General features: G+C 35.6%; 1 non-coding gene across 1 annotated transcript; it reads left to right on the top strand.

Annotated features, from left to right (window-relative positions):
* The first annotated feature begins 7667 nt into the window (after positions 1-7667).
* Positions 7668-7774, top strand: LOC141699350 (small nucleolar RNA R71). Its single transcript, XR_012565819.1, has one exon. It is a non-coding gene; the product is annotated as a small nucleolar RNA R71 (small nucleolar RNA).
* Positions 7775-22509: the final 14735 nt, after the last annotated feature.

Here is a 22509-nt window from a genome sequence, read left to right as displayed (position 1 = left end):
GAGATTGTGCTTGAGAACCCAAACAACAAACTAGATTGTTGAGTTCAAGAGAGAAGGCTCATTGCATATTTGAATAGGGCTAATCATCACAAGGATGTGCCATTGTTCTATTTTCCTGTAATGCAAGCACCTCTAGTAAGTGAGGTAAGTTCATCTATCCCTACCACTATTCCAACCTCAACAATTTCTTTGAGTTCTAGTGTGGCTATGACAATTGTGTCAATGACCAAACAGTTGCCTACCCAAGCCACCATACCTGCAATTATTTCAAAATCCAAATCTAAGAAAGCCCCCTCTCGTATCTCTCAAAAGATGCCAGTTGCAAAATCCACTTAAACCAAAGAGGGGAGTGTGAAGGAGGGCAAGGTAGGTGAGGGAAGGGGTGAACATAAAAGAAACCCTAAGAATAAGGATGGAGAGTTGATTGGATCCAAGCCTAGCCACACTGCAGTTTCCCAACAAACTGCAGTGCTTAAAAAGGACAAAAGCTCATTTCTAGCTGCATCATCCCAAAAAGATGTATTTATTGAACAAATCTCTCAACCAAGAGCACAGGCCAAGAGGGTTAGGGACACAAGCTCACCCCAAACTTATGCCAGAAAGAAGAAGTCCAAAACCCTTGGGGATGCACAGGGTACACACTGCGCAAACTGGTGCAAAAGACACCGTCACTGCACCTTCACAAATTAGTTTGATGTGGCTCCAATAAATGTGGAGTCACACCCAAAATCCCTAGTTATAGAAGCACCTCAAACACCAAACTCACTAACAAATTCTCTGGATGTGGATATGATAAACACATCAATCCCCGATTCCCCTTCTTTAACTCTGTTGGGGAAGCCAAAATCTAGTGCAAGTGAGCATCATCTTTTAGATGATTTATTGGCTCACTTGCCAATTCTTTCAGGAACTGTTGTATCATCTGTGCCTAAAATATCTTCAATCAGCACAGAGTCAACAATAGTTTCCTTTCCCAGCTCATTGATTTCTACTCTCTCGATGGATATTGCTCATCAGTCGAGTAGTGATTGTATCCCGACGGATAGGCTTAACAGCAGTTATCCATCGAATAGCAACACCATTCACTCGATGGATATCACTCATCCGTCGAGTATCTCTGCACAGCTTCAAACTTCATTTATTTCAAGTGCAGAAGATTTAGTGGTTGTACAGTCACTCTTAGGATTGAGAGAGAAGAGTGTTTTGAGTGAGAGTCTGGGTTGCTCCCAGGAAAAACGAGAGGAAATGAGTGACACTATGCAATCCATTTCTTCAGAATTGGCAAAAGAGAGTGAGAGGAGTCCCACCTTAGTAGGTGAAGGTGAAGGTGTGAGAGTGGGGAGCTAGGGTGAGACCCTGATGTAACAAAAGAGAGAAATCGAGAGAAATGCAGGTATTGGAGCTATAAGGATGCATGTCATTGCTAGTGAGTCAATGAATGTCCAGGATGCAGATAAGGAATGACTATCTCAGCATCCTAAAGCTGTTATAGATTCTACTTCCCTTGATGCTGAGGCATTTACTCACCCTGTTCCAGCTTACCAACTTCTAGCTGAACAGGGCAATGACAATACAGAAAGGATGCTGAATTTGGTGCGTACTACACAGTTTATGCTAAGAGCCATGGATGCCATTACAGCTTTTCCTTCTACAGCTGGTGATGTGGACTATGAGACTGGTGGTTCAGCTGATTTCTTTGGTGATGGGAGTGGGGATAGTGAAGATGAGGCAATGGACATAGGGGGAGAAGTAGGCTCAAGTTCAAGATCAGGAATGCCATCATGGGCATTATCAAAGCACTGTGATGAGCAGTACTTTAAGACCACCCTGATCCAACTAATCAAACAAATACTGTTCTTCAAACCACTACTAATGCCAGCATCAAGAAGCTCCTTCAGGCACATCTAGCCTCCCTGTAACTTCAACAAATTCAGGGCTTCCAGCATGCTAGGGATGTAAACACCATGAAGGGTGATATTGAGGAGATGAAGAAGGCCATTTCAGACAAGCTAGATTCTAAACTTCCAGAAGCTACAATGCTTGACATCAAGAGGCAATTAAGGAAAAATTCTGATCTTTCAAACAAGATAGATGCCTTGGACACAAGAATGTCATCCATGGAAGCATCTTTAACAGCCATTCATCTTCATCAAGCCCAACAAACAGATCTACTTCAAAAATTGGTGGCTGCTCAAACCACCTCCTCTACTCAACTTGATGATAACAAAAAGGAGGAGAAAGGACCAAGTGAGGGGGAGGGGCTTCAGATTCAAATCAGTAAAGTAATTGTGCCTTCAATTACTATCTCAAAGCCACCAGTTATAAACAGTATTGATCTGATCAATGCAGCAGCAGCCAACATAAGAGCAGCTGATAAGGAGAAGTTGAGTTTAGTCAACTGGGAGAAGATTGATGAAGAAATACAGAAGAAATTTGAACTTGTCAAGGAGCCAGTTAAGTCAGCCATCCATCACTCTCAAGTTGAGCAAAATAGTGTGAATGAGATGAGCATGAACTATCTGGAAAGAGGACAGCCATCCTGCATCAAATCTCCAAAGGTTGAAATAATTCTGAAACCAAGGGTAAACTACTCAAAATCATCATTGAAGAACCCTTTGGATACTGTGTATGAGACACCTAAGCCTGATGAAAAGAGGCTTCTGTCAAGATCAATTGCTTTCTACAAAGATCCAACTGACTCAGCTTCAAAAAGAAGAATTGCTAAAATTTTCAGGAATGGGAAAGAAATTTGTGTGGTGGCTGGACATCCTCAATTTGCTCAAGCAAAGAGAGTAGAAAAGGCTAGATTGAAGCAGGAAAAGAAGCAAGCTACTTCTGGATGCTAGAAAGACTAAACAAAAGAAAGAGCAAATTGCTATCTTGTCCAAGCTACATGCTATAAATTTATCACAACAAATTCCTTCTCAGCCATCTGAAGTTAGTGAATCAAAGAAGCAAGTTGAACAACAGAATAAATCTCCAAGAATCAGGGAATTGGCTAAAAGAACTAAAAGGAAATTGGACATTGTTGATAAGGAATTGGAGAATCAGTTTCCCAAGGAATTCACTCCAACTACAACTCAAGCATTAAAACCCTCTGTGGTATTTGAAGATATCAAAGTGGTGGATCCTTACAGGAACATCCATGGTGAACCTATAGTGCCTAAGGATGAACCAGTAGAATGGGAGAACATACCAATTCCTGACTTCTATTTGCCAATCCTTAACAAGCCAAAGAGAACAAAGTCAAGAGCAGTCAAGAAAGTGAAGTTGTCACCTCTCAAATCCAAATCTCTAGTCAAAGCTCAATCTTAACCTCTATCTAGATGAACTAGATGAAGTGAGAGGGATTGATGCATACAGAAACCTACCTGAAAGGTTAGTGTTTAAGTACAAAGGAGGAAAAGAGATTCAGTGGCCACTTTACAGGATCCTTCAAGAAAGCCAAGCTATACTGATTAAAGTTTATTCATCCTTCAAGAAGAACTTTAGGTTCAACATTACTGCAAGAAGATTGGTACTGAAGAAGATTGAAGAACTAAGGAGTGTTAGAGCTAAAGATGCACTCCCAAAGACTCTAATTATCCCCTACACAGGGAGAAGAGTGCATCTAAGGCCCTACTGGCTGATGGAGTTCATGGATGAAAAAGGAGTGAGAAGATTTTTCAGATTAGAAGACCAATTGAGCATCTCCAGCAATGAGACTCTTTTGGAAATGCAAGGAAAGTTAAATCTCTCAGAATCTGATGAACTGGAATTCCACAGGCAGCTCCAAAATTAGATTGAGGAAAACTACAGAAAGCTTGGAAGAGATCCAGACCTTCAAGAAACTATATAAATCTGCTCAGGCTAGAGGAGCATCTTGAAAATGACTGTGAGCAAAACTTTGTACATTTTGTTAATTGAAGCACTTTTTAGTATTATCTACTGTCTTTTAAAAGTTGTATTTTTAAGGTGTTTTGTTATCATCAAGTGTCTCTTAATTTATGGCTACAATTCCAGTAGACATAAATTAGGGAAGATTGTTGTGTATATGTTGTGTACTTGATGATTACATGAACAAAAAACCTTGGTAGATTTTACTTAGTGAAATTATGTAGCACTCGACAGATAAAGTTTATAGTCCCGACGGATGACTCAATATAGTCCCGACGGATGATGACTTATTATCCATCGAGTGAGTAGCTTATGTAACAATAAGACTGTAGCATATTTATGTATACACATTGTTTAGAATCTGTAGTAGTATTTGAGTCATGTTGACCTCAGTTAGATATACAGAATAGGTTGATTAATTGTACATAGATGTTGTCTTGTAATTTTTTATAAGTGAAATGAAGTTAAGTGCCTGATTGCTACCCGACAGATGAGCAAACAATGAATTCAACGGATGATCAACAACCCGACGGATGATCAATAACTCGACAGATGATCATGAACCCGATGGATAAAGAATTCAAATATCTGTTGACAGTGACAACACAGTCACATGCGTCTAGTGGATGCAAATGGAATGTGGTATCCTATTCAACTGGGTTTTCGAGAACAAAGAAGCATTGCCATTTCCATGCTATTATGAAGATATTCAAAGATGCTGGAATAGAGTAATGAAGTAGCATTATAATAGACTAGATAGTTTTTGTTTATTATCCTGTCTCATTACTATATAATCTTGGTGATATATATAAACCAAGAAGTAGCAACTAGAAAAATATCTAAGACACAAGGAGAGAAACATTTGTAAGCAGAATTCTTAGCATTTCTTTGTACTCTTAGTTGTTCAATATCTGTAAGCAGCTGTGAGCAATTTGCACACAGGGTTCTCTCGATATATAATATATATATCTCTGGTGGAATCATTCAAATCCACCAGAAAGTTTTTAAAGACTCTTGTTTTTAATTACTTGTGTTTTGATTCATTTAAGTAACTATTATGCATTGTGCTAATCAATTCACTTATATATATATTCGAGTTAGAACAATTTTTATTTGAAAGAAAAAGTTTCAAGAATTCCATTCAACCCCCCTTCTGTAATTCTTGTCATATTGTTAAGGGACTAACAATCATGCATCTCTGAAAAGTAGCAGGTGCACCACAAAGTCCGAAAGAAACTCGACGAAAAGCGAAAGTACCAAAAGCACAAGTAAAGGTGGTATTCTCTTGATCTTCTGGGGCAATGAAAATCTGATTATAGCCCGAATACCCATCCAGAAGAAAATAATACTCATGACCAACCAACCTATCAAACATTTGATCAGTGAATGGAAGAGTGAAGTGATCATTCTTAGTGGCTATATTCAGCTTCCGATAATCCATGCATACTCTCCACCCTATGACTGTCCGAGTAGGAATGAGCTCGTTCTTCTCATTAGAAACAACTATAATACCTCCTTTCTAAGGCACACACTGCACCGGGCTCATCCATGAACTGTCAGAATTAGGATAGATGATCCCTGCATCCAGCCATTTAAGAATTTCCTTCTTCACAACCTCTTTTATGATAGGATTGAGTCTTCTCTGTTGTTCAACTGTTGGCTTACTTCCTTCCTCAAGTAGAATTTTATGCATGCAATAAGAAGGGCTGATTCCCTTGATATCTGGTATAGTCCATCCAATTGCTGATTTAAACTCTCTCAGAATTCTCAAGAGTTTGTCTTTGTCACTACCTGAAAGGTCAGATGCAATAATAACAGGAAAAGTGGATGCATCACCTAAAAACACATACCTCAAGTGATCAGGCAGTGGTTTGAGCTCAAGTGTGGGAGCTTCCTCAATAAATGGTTTGAGACGCTCCTGAGAATTTTTAAGCCCTGATAATCTAAGAGACTCGAATGGCAAATCCAATCTCCTTTTCCATGGTGAAGCATTCAAATACTGCAGTTGCTCTGCCCCTTCTTCATCTTCACTATCAGAATCCCCTATTAAATCTCTCTCCAAGGCATCTGTTTTTAGCATTTGATCAAGATCCGAAGTCACTACATAGTCGATCAACTCTACTTTAAAGCACTCCTCTTCATCATTAGGGAATTTTATTGCATTGAAGACATTGAAAGTTACGTCCTGACCATGAACTCTCATAGTAACCTCAGCCTTTTGCACATCAATCAGTGTTCAGCCTGTAGCTAAGAATGGCCTTCCCAAGATAATGGGAATTTTCTTATCTTCCTCGAAGTCCAGAATGACAAAATCAGCAGGGAAGATGAGTTTATCCACCTTAACCAAGACATCCTCCACTACATCTCAAGGATAAGTGATGGAACGGTCAGCCAGTTGTAAAGACATGTTTACCGGTTTAGGATCAGGCAGACCAAGTTTCTTGAAGACAGACAAGGGCATCAGATTGATGCTAGCTCCCAAGTCACACAAACACTTGTCTAAAGATAGATTTCCAATGGTATAAGGTATCGTGAAGCTTCCTGGATCTTTAAGTTTAGGAGGGAGTTTTTGTTGAAGCACAACACTGCACTCTTCCGTTAGAGCAACGGTTTCCAACTCCTCAAGTTTATGCTTCCGAGATAGAAAATTCTTCATGAACTTAGCATAGCTCGACATCTATTCTAGAGCTTCCACAAAAGGTATGTTAATGTGCAACTTCTTGAAAACCTCCAAAAATGTAGCAAATTGCTTGTCGAACTTCTGCTTCTAAAGTCTATTAGGATATGGAGGTGGGAAATAGACTTGCTTGACTCCTGTATTCTGCTCCGGAAGAGTGTTTTCAACAACATTCTTCTTTGGTTAAGCTTTTCCATCTTTTTTCTCAACAGAATCATCCAAAATCTCAATTTCTGAATTTTGGGTGGGTGTGGGTGCGCTGCTTATGGGCGCGCCTGCATTCTGGAATTTTTTTTAAGAATCTTCTTTTTCTTGATTTTGAGGGCTAGCGACCCTTCTAGACCTCAGGGTGATTGCCTTAACCTATTTTGACTTTTCTCTTGCTTGGATTAACCTTTGTGTCACTCGGAAGAGTTCCTTGAGGTCGGTTCAATAAGGCGTTAGCAATCTGCCCTATTTGATTCTCCAAAGTTTTGATAGAAACCGCTTGGCTTTTGCACATAAGCCTCAAATCCTCCAATATAATTTTTTCATTAGAAGATGGACCGGCACCTCCATGAAATTGTTGTTGCGGGGTGAAATTGTTGCCTTGGTGCAAACTGTTGCTAAAAACCAGGAGGATTGAAAGGCTTGTTTCCAAACTGCTGGTAAGGCTTACACACCACCCTGATTATTGCTCCAGCTGAAGTTAGGATGGTTTTAGTTGTTAGGCTGATAAGTAGCAGGAACAGGTTGTTGCGACCTCTGAAAGTTGCTCACGAACTGAGCTGATTCACTAGATATAGCACATTGCTTCATCGCATGGGATCCTACACAAAGCTCAGAAACACTCATTATTGGTTGAACACCATAGTTGGTCAAAGAATCGACCTTCATAGTCAACGCCTTTAACTGAGCAGCGATAGCTGTATCCACATCCAGAATTCCTGCTACATTGCCTTGTGGTAGCCTTTGAGTTGGATTCTGATATTCATTCGCAGCCATCATCTCAATCAGATCATAAGATTCCTCATAGCTCTTAACCCATAAAGCTCGACCTGATACTGCATCAAGCATAGGTCTTGATTGTGCTCCCAAACCATTATAAAAGCGATTGATTACCATCCAGTAAGGCATTCCATGATGAGGACACTTTCTAAGCATCTCCTTGTAGTGCTCCCAAGATTCACATAAAGAGTCACCAGATTGTTGTGCAAATTGAGTAAGAGCATTCCTGATTGCGGCTGTTTTTGCTATAAGGAAGAATTTAGTGAGAAACTTTTGAGCAAGATCTTCCCAAGTAGTGATCAAACCCGCTGGTAGAGAGTGTAACCAGCTCTTAGCTTTATCCCTCAGAGAGAATGGGAAAAGTCTCAATTTCACAGCATCTTCCGAAACATTATTGAAGTTGAAGGTGACACAGATCTCGGTGGAATCCCTAATGTGCATATTGGGTTCTTCCGTTGCAACAGCCCCAAACCGGACTAAATTTTCTACCATCAGATGCGTGCCAGGCTTGATCTCAAAGGTATTAGCTGCGATAGCTGGCCTGACAATGCTAGATTGAATATCATTAATCTTCGGTTGAGAAATATCCATCAACGCTTTCGTTGGTGCTGCTGGTTCTCCCATTGTTATGATCTCTTTTTCTTCAACTTTCTCAACTTCTTCAAAAACTTCTTCTTCCACTTCTTCAACTTCGTCCAGTGTTTCCTTACGAGATTGAGAATGTGTTTGCATACACGCTCTCTAGAGTACCTGAAACACTACAAAGTAACCTTATAAGTAAAATAATCTGAGTTAGTAACTTTAACGACCACTGATGTCAAGCACATAAACTAAAAATTAACATCGAGTCCCCGGCAACGGAGCCAAAAACTTGTTCGCACTAAAACACACGTAAAAATACATGCAAGTATACGTGATCACAAGTAGTATAAGATTTAAGTCAAGTACGTTCCCGTCTTGTGTGCTCTTGGTCTTCGTATTGTTCACCCTTGCTTCCTTATTACTAAAAACATCTTTTTATCTTTATATATAAGCCCAAGTAGACCTTCACTCTCAGAAAATCAGAATCGTAGTAAAATCAGGATTCTGCAGAAACACACTAGTGTGGGTGCACTGCCTATAGCGCGGGTGCGCTGCCTTGCTGGAAAACCTGGAACGGCCGCCCCGCTTCTGGCACGGGCGCATCGTGCTTCTAACAAAAGTACTGATTTTTCTTGTTTTGCGCTCCTTTCTTCGTGCGATCTTTCGAAACTCCATTCCCGACCACTTATTAGTATAAAAACATTGAATAACTCCTTTCTTCCTACTAACTAATGCCCTGCAATGACTTAAAACAAAAACACATTAAAAACACCACATACTTGAGTCCAAGAAACCAAATTAAGCTGATATGAAGCGTTCTAAGTGGATATAAATTCCACTTACCACTCGCAGGAACATATAAGCTGGTATTGAAAAATTCCTAGCCCCAAAATTTTACCAGGAATTTTGGGTTGTATTTGTTATGCCCACTTTTGTGCATATGCCCTAAACAGGTCCCCATGAAAATAAGGGAGAATTGGGCCTGTATGTGTGAGAGGTGCGAGTTGGGCCTGTGGGCGAACACTTTGGTCCATCTATAGTGGTGGTGTGCTGCGATCCCACAATATGCTAATCCTTTAAAGGTTCTCTACCTTATGATGAATATGCTCAATGAGTTGGGCTCGTGAGCTCTCAACGCATTAACTTGGCCAATAAGTCATTTTAAAGATGACTGAATGTGGACTGCGATCTGAGCTCGCGGGCTCGCGTCATTTTATTCTCGGGCTAGTGAGCTACAAGCCCATTACAGAAGATGCTGCTCGCATCACATGAATTAAGTTATAGAAGAAGCCCATTCACATGCGAGCTAGGCTCGTGAGCTCGCATCAAATGGGATACTAAGAGATCTTATGAGCTCACTTGATCATGAGACAAAAGATGATTAGAGCCGAGGTGACCAAGCCGGCTCATATTGTGTGAATTTATCTGAGGTATGGAAGGTGACCAATAGATGACTAGGTTGTTTGTAAATTTCGGGGCCGACATGAGACATTTCTATAATCATGAGAAGAAATGCGAAGATGCCGCGAGATTGTAGGAAAACGTGTTGGGTTGGTTGAGATTTACGTGACTGATTAGCTGAAGGACTGACTAAGATATGCGCTTGGGATGCATGGGTAGAAGAACTCTAACCCTAGCCTAGTAAATTATTTCCCAAGAACTATGTGCGATTTGATCCCTATAATTAAGGTACGCAGGCACTTGTATGAGACATGAGTTGACACCTGATAAAGAATAAAGAAAATCATATTCTTTCTTGAGTAGTTATCATACAAGCTCAACCACCACCATACACAACCTTCCTCCGCCCTCAAACACCACCCTTGATCTTTATTCTGGTCATCAACCTCCAAAACACTGTTGTACGAAATTCTCCGTACAATAATATCCATACTAGGGAAAATCAACAACTCACATGAACTGCTTAGTAGAGAATACTAGGTAATACTAGATATAGTGCAAAAGAAGATGCTAGAGATGTGTCCTAGGATTATACTAGGTGATGAACACACCGTTCATCATGGTGCACAGTTCCATTATTGTTCCTCATACATGGCCATCTCAAGAAGTACATGCTCCACATTTAACAATTCCATGACCTCTCTCTCTTGACCAAAGACCACTGATGTTGGATTGTTTGAACTTCCTGCCAAGGTTATCGCATTAATCACTAAAGCGGATTATATTTTGTATAAAGGCTTGACCTTTGAGAGAATATTTTCAAGTGAGCCAATAATTGACGCTTTCAAGATGTTCTTTGTGCAAAATTTTTTGAATACCTCCTTCTTCAAATCGATGACCACTTTCGAGAATTCCTTTGAGATACTACCCAGGTGCCTATTTTCAAGAATTAAAATCGCCTTTTAACTTAGTAGACCTTTGATTTTCCTTTAACTGCCCAACTGTATCCAAATTTAACCAAGAAACCGAACCCGAAATTAAATTCAAAATTTTAACCTAAACTAAGAAGGACCAAATTTTCCAAGGTAATATCTAGTTCGAAGGCAAATCTAAAACCAAATTCGGTTCCAATTCCAGTTTCAAATCCAAAACAAATTTCAAATCCAAAGTTAAATAATCAATTAGCTACAATCGAGTAATTAGGAAATCAATCAATCAACAACACCAAAATTAAAAGATCAACAACAATGTAAAAAATGAATTAGGAGTAGTATGTTCGAACCCTTAAAATATTATCTTCAAGAACTCCAATTATGGTATGCACCGTTCAATATATGGATACTGATACAAATAAGATATGGTCAAAATTTTAGTTTTCTCCAATGGTTGACATGCTGGGAAAATTTTGAATAATTTCATTTTGGTAATGTAACTCTATATCTATAACATTAAACTACCTTGATTATCAAAAAAATTCAATAATCATACCACTCAAAACCTAATTCTGATATCATGTTAAGTAATCAGTCCATCAAAAACCTTAAGTTGTCAAAGAAAGCTCACAGCTTGATCGTATATTATTTAACAATCTATTATATATTATCTATTATATCATATATAATATAGAAAATGGGGGTTTCAATGAGATAATTTAATCATGTAAAATAACTGTTATACCCCCAAGATGTAAAATGACATTTTTGACCCACATCCTATTTATTACGAATTAATGCCTCTATTATTATAACATATTTAATTCTCTACCCATTAATAGCTAATGATGATTATTATCTTAAATAATATACCGAATAAAAATAATAAAATATAATTAATAAATTAATGATATTTAAAAATTTACAAATATAACATGATTTCGTGATATCCAAATTATAATAATATGACATATTTTTGTATCATTTAATTAGTATGAGGTGTTAGGTATGAAATGCACACTAAGAGGGTGGGGTGAATGTGTGATTCTTGAATTTTACTTAAAAACTTTTTGAATTGTTCTTAAGAAAATAAAGTTAAATATTTAGGCTTCCTTGAACATAATAGGTTAGAGTATTTTGCAGTGATAATTAACTAATTGTAAAAACACAGAGAAGCAATTATCAAAATTCACTTGATCTTTTATTTAAAATCAAATAGGTTATGCTACAATTCTGAGTTCTTGAATATTAAAGAACACATCTACTTATTGAGAGAATACAAGAAAAACTAGACTGTTTGGTTACTTCTGGAACAAAGGACTCGTGACATGTTTCATAGAATAACATGCACATTTTACATAGATTGCACTAAAATAGACTAACATAATTTCTAAAGTTCTTTTGTGTATTTTAATTTTAAGTGATGCATATCTGCATGCAATCTTCCAGGTTTGCTACAATCCTTTGTCTAGTTCATCTTGGTTCTTGGTCTTGAACTCTTCAAGCTACATTTATACACTTTCCATTTTAATGATTAAATGATTTGTAATCTGAAATCTTCATGACCGATGGATTCTGTAATTGAAGTTATTATCGAGATTTTCTAAGTATAGAAAGACTTGTCAATATCTTAACTTCTCTACATATATTTTAACTTGTCGATGTCTCCACTTCTCTATAGACTTGTTGACATCTTTATATCTCTACATGCGTTTTGACTTGACGACATCTTCATATCCCGACATGCATTTTAACTTGTCGATATCTCCACTTCTCTATAGACAAAGTGATTTTTTTTAAGTGAGATGACTGCTCTCCAAGAGAAATGACTTCTCTACATGTCAAATTGATTTCTCGATAAGTTTGAGCAGTTCTCGATATACTTCTCGACATTCCTTGATCTTTGACTTTTCGATATTTGACTTAGAACATTTTTCAATCTAGATCATTATTCTTCACCAGTATATATGTATATATCTTCATTCGGAGGCATGATCAGGCTTGATCTTCTTCGAGAGATTTATTCCTTGCTTGTTGGTTATTTACTGAAAAATATTCTCGTCTAATCTTCTTCAACATTCTTACAGACTCAAATAATACCATTATAGGTTACATAAGAAATACAAGTCAACTTAATCTTAGGATTATCGATATTACCTAATCTTGTTATACTAAGGCATTCCTTGCACAACATAAGGAGTTAACGGTATTAATTATTCATCATCAACTAAGTTTGGAGTACATGCAAACCATGTTGAGTAAAGAATATATTACACAAAATCAAATAAATACTTACAAATTGTATCACATGTAAATTATGCACGTGTCTTACATGAACTTCTTACGTACTAAACGAACATCACACAAAAATAACGGATGTTAACCTCAAAACAACAATTGCTAATTTAATTATTTTAAAAACTCGGAAATATTTGAACATTTTACGTACTAAATGAATACATCAAACAAAAATTACGGACGCTAACCTCAGAATAATTATTGCAAACTTAATTTTTAAAAAACTCAAAAATAATAAAAATATCTTGAAAATTTTACATATATTTTAGAACATCCTCGTGTCTCGCATGGGTTTTAAAGCTACTTCTACATTAAAGCATCAATTATAGACTATTATTAAACCCTGTAAAACAAGCTTCTGAACATTTTTTTTTACTAGTACATTTGAGAAAGCTTCTTGCAATTATATAAATATTGACTCGATAGTTCCGAAACTCAAAATCAAATTAAAAGTCTAACAACACATAAAATGTTTAATATTAACTTTATAAAGTCCAGAATTTATATGAATCAGTATTAAAATCAGTTTTTGAAATGAAACTAATATTAGTTTGCTCTATGGCAAAAAGCAAAAGAGTAAATTACCTAACCATCACAAAATATTATCTTACTCCTACACAAGAAATTGAGAGACTCAACTGTTATATGTGTGTAATTTTAAAATAGTCACTAATTTTATTATGTGAAATTTCCTACAATATAATATCAAATTGTCAAATTCGGAGTTCGGGACACGATCGAAGATCCGTGTGAAATTCGAGAATTGAAGGGTGGGAATAACACTCCCCGATCTCGAAGTGACACGATACACATCCCTATTTCTTAAGATGTAAACGGAATCTTGCAAATTTAGGCACAACAAAATATCAAGTTGTTTTATAATAAAAGTTTTAAGGGATTATTGGGGATAATAATATATCTCATATGTGTTTAGCCTGATATTTATTTTAGAGAACAATCATTATAATTTAGTCAAGTATATACTTTTTCAATGTAAAAGTCGCAAGGTAAAACAGGTCGTGGCCAGTGGCGGATCCAGGAAATGAGAATTGGTGTGTCACATATCAAAATTATTTATGTATTATTTTTTTAACTATTACCGAATATTTTTTATATTTAATTTTCTTAAGTTATGTTTGAATAATTTTTAGTTAAATTGATCAAATTTTGACCTTAATTTTTCAATTTTGTAGTTATTAAGTAAAAAATCAAATAAAAACATGAAATTATCTTTAGCATGTTATCATTTCCAAGTTTAAGTATCAAATATTAATAAATATTTATCTATCACGATCAAAGTTTGCCTAATTTATATAAAATTTAGTCAAAAAAATTAAATAAGAACTTAAAAAGTATAATATTATTAAAAGAGAAAAATGTGCCTAAGTACTTATTTACAGGCCGTGACTTATAAGAGTAGGATGTGTATTTTTAATGGCGGAGTTCTAATTTTTTAATTGAATTCTGTAATTACTCATGAATTTAGATTAAAAATCTCTTAATACTCACTCAAGTTAGGTGAGCACGTACTTAGGACTATTAATATTAAGACATCATTACTCCAAATTATTAAAATCTCCTACTTTTAATTCTGAACTAAAACAAAATAGAAGACGAATCGTTTGCCCGCAAGGATTGGCTCAGTTGGTTAAAGAGGGGATAACTATCCTCTTGGTCACAGGTTCGAATCCCACGGGAGGAGAATTTATGATTATGCCTCCTGAGTCAAAGCCTGTCACTTAAATGCGGTTTACCTTGGTTCACGTGGTTTGCAGGCTATTGCGTGAGCCCGTAGGGTTTACCCAGTGCGCACCAAAAGGTAGCGGCTGCGGGTTACCTACGATAAAAAAAAAGAATCGCTTTCGAAAAGTGAAGATAACGGGTCTGAGGATCGCTTTCGAAAAGAATCGCTTTCGAAAAGTAAAGATAACGGGTTACCTAGATGGTCTAATGATTATGTCACTCAATCGGTTATTCTATTAGGTAGTATATCGCAAATATATAAATAATAACATTATGATCAAGATTAAACAATAAAAAACTAAAAAATTACGTTGATAGGTTTGTTATACAATGAAAAATAGACTCACTTTTATACATATTTGGATAATTAATTCATTGGCCTGTTGACATTGAACCATAAATAAATTGGGCTTGTCTAATTATTAGTTTGTGATTTTTTTAAAACTCCTAGAGGATCCCAAAAATTATCTTTACACAAAAATTATTTTGGCTCAATCTTTAACCCAAAAAGGCCATTGATACCTTATATGTAAATCAGTCCAATTCGAGTATGTTCTCGACTTTTCTATACTGTTCAAACTTCTCAATAAATATTCTTTTCTTACATTCTATACGATCATCTCCAAAATTCCCGACTTTTTATCTCGGGAACTCTTCATATGTCTCCAATTTTTACATAATAAACTACCAAAAAATTGTCACTTTTTATTTCCATTTGTAAATTTTTCTTAATATATATCTACCATATCTGCGACCTACAACATTCTTGCCATCATGACTTTTTACAATTCAAATTGGTAAGTATTAGCACTCAATTGCAAACACCTACAATTATTTTATTAGTAGTGATCTAATTATATTATCGAAATGAAATATCTTGAATTTTTCTCCGCACAAAAGATTTGACCAATTTATTTTTATTTTATCCCTCGATCGAAATTCTATGTCATAAATTATACATGTGGGATTTGTTTTTAAGATATTTTTTGTTGGGTTCACTTTTTGGACTCGTTTAAATTCACAATGATGATAGCCACAGATTATTTTCCTTAGCACAAGTTTTCACTCGATTTGATATGCATTTCATCCCCTACATCTATATATTGTTGATCGTAAAAGCTACTTGGTTTATTTTTTTGATTTCAATGCCTAGATACATGATTTTCTTTATTCATCCACCAATGAATCAACATCCACAGCACTATTTTCACATGTATGCATCTACCTATAATTTATTCTTGGCACCCATTATTTGTTGGTAGGAATCTTTTAGTTTATTTATATACAATTATGTACCTTTCCTAATAAATTTATACGGACTTGTTATTTTTCTAGTTTAATTGCCTAATTTATTATATAATAAAATTTCAGTCATATTGAAAATGTTTAGTTCCAAAAATCGACATATTTATAATTTCAATTTTTTTTACTCTTGATTAATGAAAAGTTCTGACACTTGATTTTTTATGTTATTCGAAGAAAATAATGAAGAAAATGTTCCAAAAGGATTTAGGTCCACATTCAACTGCACATAATTTGCAGGTATTATTCCTAATTTTTCCATTTTTATTATTATTGGAAAAATATTCTAGAAAATTTCATAATTATTATATCATTACATACATAATAATTGTTAGTCTTACGTCCATAGAATGTGTATTGAAGGCAAATTTAAAAGAATTTGCGAATTTTAGTACTAATTAAGCTTCATTTTTTGGAAGATCATGGATTGTTAATTTGTTATAGTTCATTACTATTTTAGTTCTTTATTTTTACCAAAAATTGAGGTATTCTTCTTTCAAATCAATCATATGTTATACTATCTTGCAAAGGAGTCTGTTTTTTTGGGTGAGGGAAACTGGTCACTTCAATTCAGGAAGTCTTTTTTTGTATCCAAAGATGCATATGTGGTGGTGTTTACTCTATCAAGTACTTAACAAATAGATGGAATGATTAATAATGCAATCAGATATTTTACTAGTTTTTGACTAGCATTAGTGGCATATATATAACTTGTTACTCTTGTTTCCTCTGTTTATATGCATGAAATTGTACCAAATATGGTAAATGATCTTTCATTGGCAAATCCATTTTATGTGTCGCAGTTTCTTTGTTATAAATCTGGGAATATTATGTGTTATATTAAATAAGCTAGAACTTTTGTGCTGTCATTTCTTTTAAAGGTGCTGACTACAGGTCTGATTCATTTCTTCTGCTAGAATGGGGTGGTAGTAGATAAGGCCAAGTCCGGCAGTTGACAGAGACTACTAATCATATTCGATGGCGGTTGCTCACATTGGATGCCTTAGACACCGGAAACAAGGTTCACTAATATATATTCTAATATTTGTTTCATGATACATCTGTCATAGGACTTTCATATCTGAAACTTCTAAAACCAGGTTTCTCGGATTTTATATACAAATTCTGGAAATGGCATTTTGGTACTTGGATCAGGGGGTATTCAAAAGCTGTGGATGTGGGATTCTGATGAATAGAATCCAAGTGGAATGGTATTAAAGATTTACAATTAAGTCTGTTTTCTTCCCTTTTACTTCAAATACTCTTTAACTTAATATATGTGGGGGACCTGACATAATCATTGGGATTTTACAAGCCACTGCAAATGTTCTTTTACAGATATTGCAATCAGCTAGTGGCCTTCTTATAGCCATTGACATTGCAGGAGTTCACCTTGAGGAAGCTTCTCCATGCATGGACCTATCCAAGAATGACTTATATGCAGTGTCTGCTATAGTGTCTGCTAGGCTGCAGGGTATGTTAAGATATACAGTAATTTAGACAGAATATTAATCTGTTGATTAACATATATTGTTTGTATGATGAGTAGTTGTCTGGAATGAACAATTTGGTTATATGTATATATAATGTTAGGATGACTGATGCGGTAATATTTGTAATTTGTCTTATCAAAACTGATTTTAATGAAAAGGCTTCTAATGAATGAAATCATGACCAGTTCAGTGGATACGAGGTCAGTAGTCTCAAAGATGGCATTGGATTTTCTACAGGATAGTGGGTGGTACAAAGTTAATTATAGTATGGCTGATAATCTTGAATCGGGCCACAACCGAAGTATAACTTTTGTGACCTCTCCTTGCAACAACGGAGCATATTACTGTACTTGGACGCAGTTATCAGGGTGTACATACAATAGGAAGGCTGAAGGGAACGAACTTCCACACTTGATGTTAATTATGTAATATTTTTATTGTACTTGTATTAACAGTTTTGTTGTTTTCAATACTTTCTTATATACGATGAGTTTAATATTTAAAATTCCATGTCATTTTGGGTAACATATATTTTCCTAACTATCATTGGACAGTCTAGTACACAACATATATGCCTCATTTTGTAATAAGTTCTTTACAAGTAAATTGATCTAAATGCTGACTTGAACGGCATTATTACTTGCGGCAAAACATCATTGGCTGCTTCTAAATAATTTTGTGGAAATATATATTAAAAATTGCAATTTCTTAAATTGAAGCATAAATTCCAACTCAACAATTATTATTCTGAAGTGGAGGTGAGTGTTACTCGAATTTTTTAGATACTTTTTACTTATGCTTGTAGTTCTATAATTTTTTTAAATATTTTTTTCAAATAAAAAATTAAATATTATATTTTTATTTAAAAGAAAAAATATTTAAAATTATTTAGTGTATCATGTTACAGAGCCTTAAAATGCATGCTGATTTCCGTCCTTCGATATAAATAATCTAGTAGTACAGAGGGAGTGTTACCTTCCCCATGGTTATGGAGTTTTGCATTAATCCTTTTTAAAATAAATAAGCTTCTTTTTTACACAAAAGAACTAAACTTAAATTGCAAAAAAAAAATTATTATACAAATAAGTGGATAAGATTGAGCAAGATTTCCTAGAAACTTCTACAAAATTAATTTTTAAAAAATCTATTATTATTTAAGTTTGAATAAGATAAGAACTAAATATTACAAAGAATAGGAGGATCATTCTAACAATTAACAATTAAGGGGGTTTTGTTTATTTTAAACTCATACACGATATTTGGTTGACAATTTTTAGAGAGAATTGCATTTTGCATCCCTTAGTTTTGGCCCAAAATTAATATTGTATGCCTTTTTTCAGAAATTGTAATTTGCATCCGTTTACTTTGAAACCCGATACAAAAAACACCCAATTTTCTTAATAACCTTTATTTGGCAGGGAAAAAATAGTACTTTCACTTGAAAAATTAATTAACATATATTTTACATGTTCTAAATTGTGTTAAGAAATAAATTTTACATAATTTTTTTTATTTTTTGAGTGATACTTATAATTTCAAATTTAGTGTTTGTAACCTGGTGTACACACTGTAGAGGAGTGAATATAGTGTAAAGTACAATCAAATCGAACTTTAAAAACTCAAGTAACAGAAAACAAACTTTATTGAAACAATAAACTCTGTTACAGTATGGAACTGTTACCTCTCAGTGACGAACAAATATCACGAGAGCTGCTAGGGTTACAATGAATAATCTTCTCGAATATGATAACACTTTTAGTGTAAACCCTATGTCTGTGTTTATATACTACACAGTTACAAGATAATCGCTAATTGATATGGAATATAATTCTGCTTCCTAAAATATATCAATCAGATATCTTTTCTTCCAAGTATTCTATTCTTCATAGAATTCCTTCTTCATGCATATCTCTTCTTATATTTATCTCGATCTTCTTTCCTTTAATCAGCTACTGTTCTTATCTGAACGTCCTTCAGCACTTAAGTTCTGATATCCATCTTCTGATGATTATCTTCTGATAATATAAGTACTGATATCCTTAAGTCCTGACTTCCAGTAAGTACTGATTTATCCTGTTTAAGTAAGATCTGAAAACTAAACATAAATCATATTAGCCATGACATTATCAAATATATCTAACAATCTCCCCCAACTTGTAATTTAGCATAATATACAAGTTTAATAGATATTTGATGATTTCAAAAATATTAAGTACAAATGCATGAGAATTAGACTAGATAACTACAACTTACAGTCCTTAAAACTTTACCAATCTTTAACTTCCGTTAACAACTTCAGTCTGTACAAATATCATAATTTAAGCAGTTGTAGATCTTGACTTGGCTTCATCTTCTGATCTCTCTGATGTCAGGAGTTGTTCTAAGATAGTTCTTCAACAAACATCTCTTAGCATATCTGAGTTCATCAATCATCCTCCTTTTAGCATCTTTAAGCTCTACAGTATCTTCACCAATTTGAAAGATTGTAGCCCTGAGATCATTAATCTTAGCTTTTCTTATATCCTGATCCAGTCTGATCAAATAAGCTTTATCAGACTCAAGATTGAATTCCACAGCCCTGTAACCCAGAAAGGTAGTTATAATCTTAGCAGTGTTGGGCTTCATTTCAACTATATCACCCTTGTGATCTCTGTACTTTGGAACATATGTGCTGTCAGACTTAACACAATAAAGCCTTTTCTGTCTCTGAATCTGATCCTTCAAATAGTTTGCAGCACTTCCTGTCAATCTGTCATTCACTTGAAGTAAGAATAGTACATGCTCCAATTCTTCAAAATACTTCAATGGAATGGCATTTTGCCTTATATGATAAACCCTACCATCTGTCATGAAGTACAACAAGATGTGTTCTTTCAAGTAGGTATGGTAAACCATTTGTACAGATTCTAGTTGATTCAATCTCTCAGGAGTTGCTCCAATACCTGGTTCACTCAAGGAAGTTGGATCATTGGTAGTGTTCTGTATTCTTCTTTCATCAGCACTTCCCAATCCAGTTTTATCTTTTGCTTCCTTTCCAGTAACTACTCTTGCTTCAAAACCACTTGCAGCAGTCTTCAAAGGTTGAGTCTGTTTTGCTTTAGTGAATCCTGGTAGGAGTTTCTTTGATTTATCTTCTGATATCAAGTTAACTTGAGCTAAGTCAGAGGTTACTTGCTTCTTCGAAATATCAGAACTTACTGTCTCTTGACTCTGAACAACTTGAGCCGTGTCAGAGGTTGTCTTAAGAACTTTTCTTGAAGTCATAGCAAGATCAGCATTTTCATCAGTAATTTCTTCATTCTCAGGAGGCACATAAACCTTGATAGGTTCACCAACCTTTTCTTTTCCCTTGGATCTTGGATCTATCTGCGGTTGTGATTTAGCCAATGTTGCTTCAGTATTTGTCCTTTCTTTTATCACAATGCCTTTGAGTTTTGGAAGTATCTTTTTACCAGAAGCTTCAGATTTAGACTTGACTTTTTCTGATTTAAGTCTGGCTTCTTCTTCCACTAAACTCTCCAAGTCCATTCCTAGATTTTCCTGAAAAAATAACTGTCTTGACATTTCTTCATCAAGATCTAAAAGTTCATCAGAACTTATCCTTTTACCAGTAGCAGAACTAATTCTTTTCCCAGTATCAGAACTTGTCCTGTGACTTGTGATTTCAGCTTTTCTTGATGAGAAACCTCTACCTTGACTATGACCTCTACCCATTCCAGAGTTTCCTTGGTCATCCTTTTCATCATCCTTCCCTTTCAGTGTCTTATCAGTTTTGCATTTGGACTTAATTACTTTCTCCCCCTTTTTGGCATCAGCAGGTAATAGAAGAGAGACAAGCAATTCCACTAAGGCTTGGATTTCACTAAGTTGAGATTGCTGAGAAGCTTGATTTTTCAGAATATCATCAATCTGAGCTTGTTGTTTCTCTTGAGTCTTCTCAATATAAGCAACTCGGTCAAAGGTAGGTTGGAAGAATTTTTTCTTGTCAATTTTCTGAATTTGTTCCTATTTGATGAATTCTTCCTGAATCTTGTGTAGTTCTGCATGAGTAGTTGAATGGAGACCTTGTAGATGTTTAGTACTCAATGCAGTGACTCTAAGCTGTGTTTTGAAATCATCAGTATTTAACATCTCATCAGCTTTTGTCAAGTGCTCAGCCAGATTCTTTGCAGATGGAACACAAGTAATTGCGTTCCATTCCTTAGTCCACTCCTAACCAGCAGGAGTTTCACTCCAAGGCACTGGTGCTTCTCTGGTAACAAACTTCTTAACAAGTTCAAATTTAAGAACTGTTTGTTGAGGGGCATGTCCTGAAGGACCTGCTTCATCAGTATCTGCTTGTAGAGCAGCATCACCAGTATCTCCAGCATTTACAGCATCAGAACTTACAGAATCAACATCTTCTGACAAAACAATAGTATGTGAAGCAATTGAGGCTTCAGCATCATCTTCTAAGTGCTGTTCTGGATCCAAGTTCTGATCAACAGCCATATCCTGATGCTCACCTATATTCTGATCATCAGCATCTAGATGCAGAGAAGGTGTAGTAGAAAATTCTGGAGTTTGAGCAGCATCAGTAACAGGTGTTGTTGATGGATTAGTTGTTGTTGGAGCTTCTAAGTAAAGTACTTCTGGCACAACCAAGGTCTGAATATCAATTTCAGCACTTGTGCCTGGAACAACAGGAAATACAGTCTTAGGAGACACAGATGGTGTGTTGGCCTTATCAGTAGCAGCTTCCCTAGTTGGAGTTAATGGAGAAGCAGTGGCTTTAGCCGATTCTGGTTCTTGTGAGATCAGAGATTCCTGATCTCCTTCCTTAGCTGCTGCTTCCTCATCATCTGAAACTGGCCTTTTTGCCCTTTGTTTCTTGTATCTCTTTGAAGATATGGATTCCTTGGGAGTTTCATCAACAGTCATTCATCTAAGCCTTTTGAGAAGCCTAGATCCCCCAATTGCAGAATCCTTCTGAGAAGGAACTTTCTCAGCTTCTTTGATAACATGTTCTGATGTAGAAACCTATTCCTCACTGTCAAATTCATCTCTCAAAACAATCCTCCTTCTCTTCTGAGGTGTTTGAGGAACAGTCTTTGTCCTCTTAGGCTTGGAAGATGAAGGCTTCACAGTAGGTGCTGAGGATGAGGGTTGAGCTGTCTGTGAAGTGGTGAGATATGATTTGAGATATGTTCAGAGGGATGGTTGAGTAGTATGAGTGGTA

Source organism: Apium graveolens, chromosome 11 (assembly GCF_009905375.1).
Source record: "Apium graveolens cultivar Ventura chromosome 11, ASM990537v1, whole genome shotgun sequence".
In the NCBI taxonomy this organism is placed as follows: domain Eukaryota; kingdom Viridiplantae; phylum Streptophyta; class Magnoliopsida; order Apiales; family Apiaceae; genus Apium; species Apium graveolens.
This window is presented reverse-complemented; position numbering and strand designations above follow the sequence as displayed.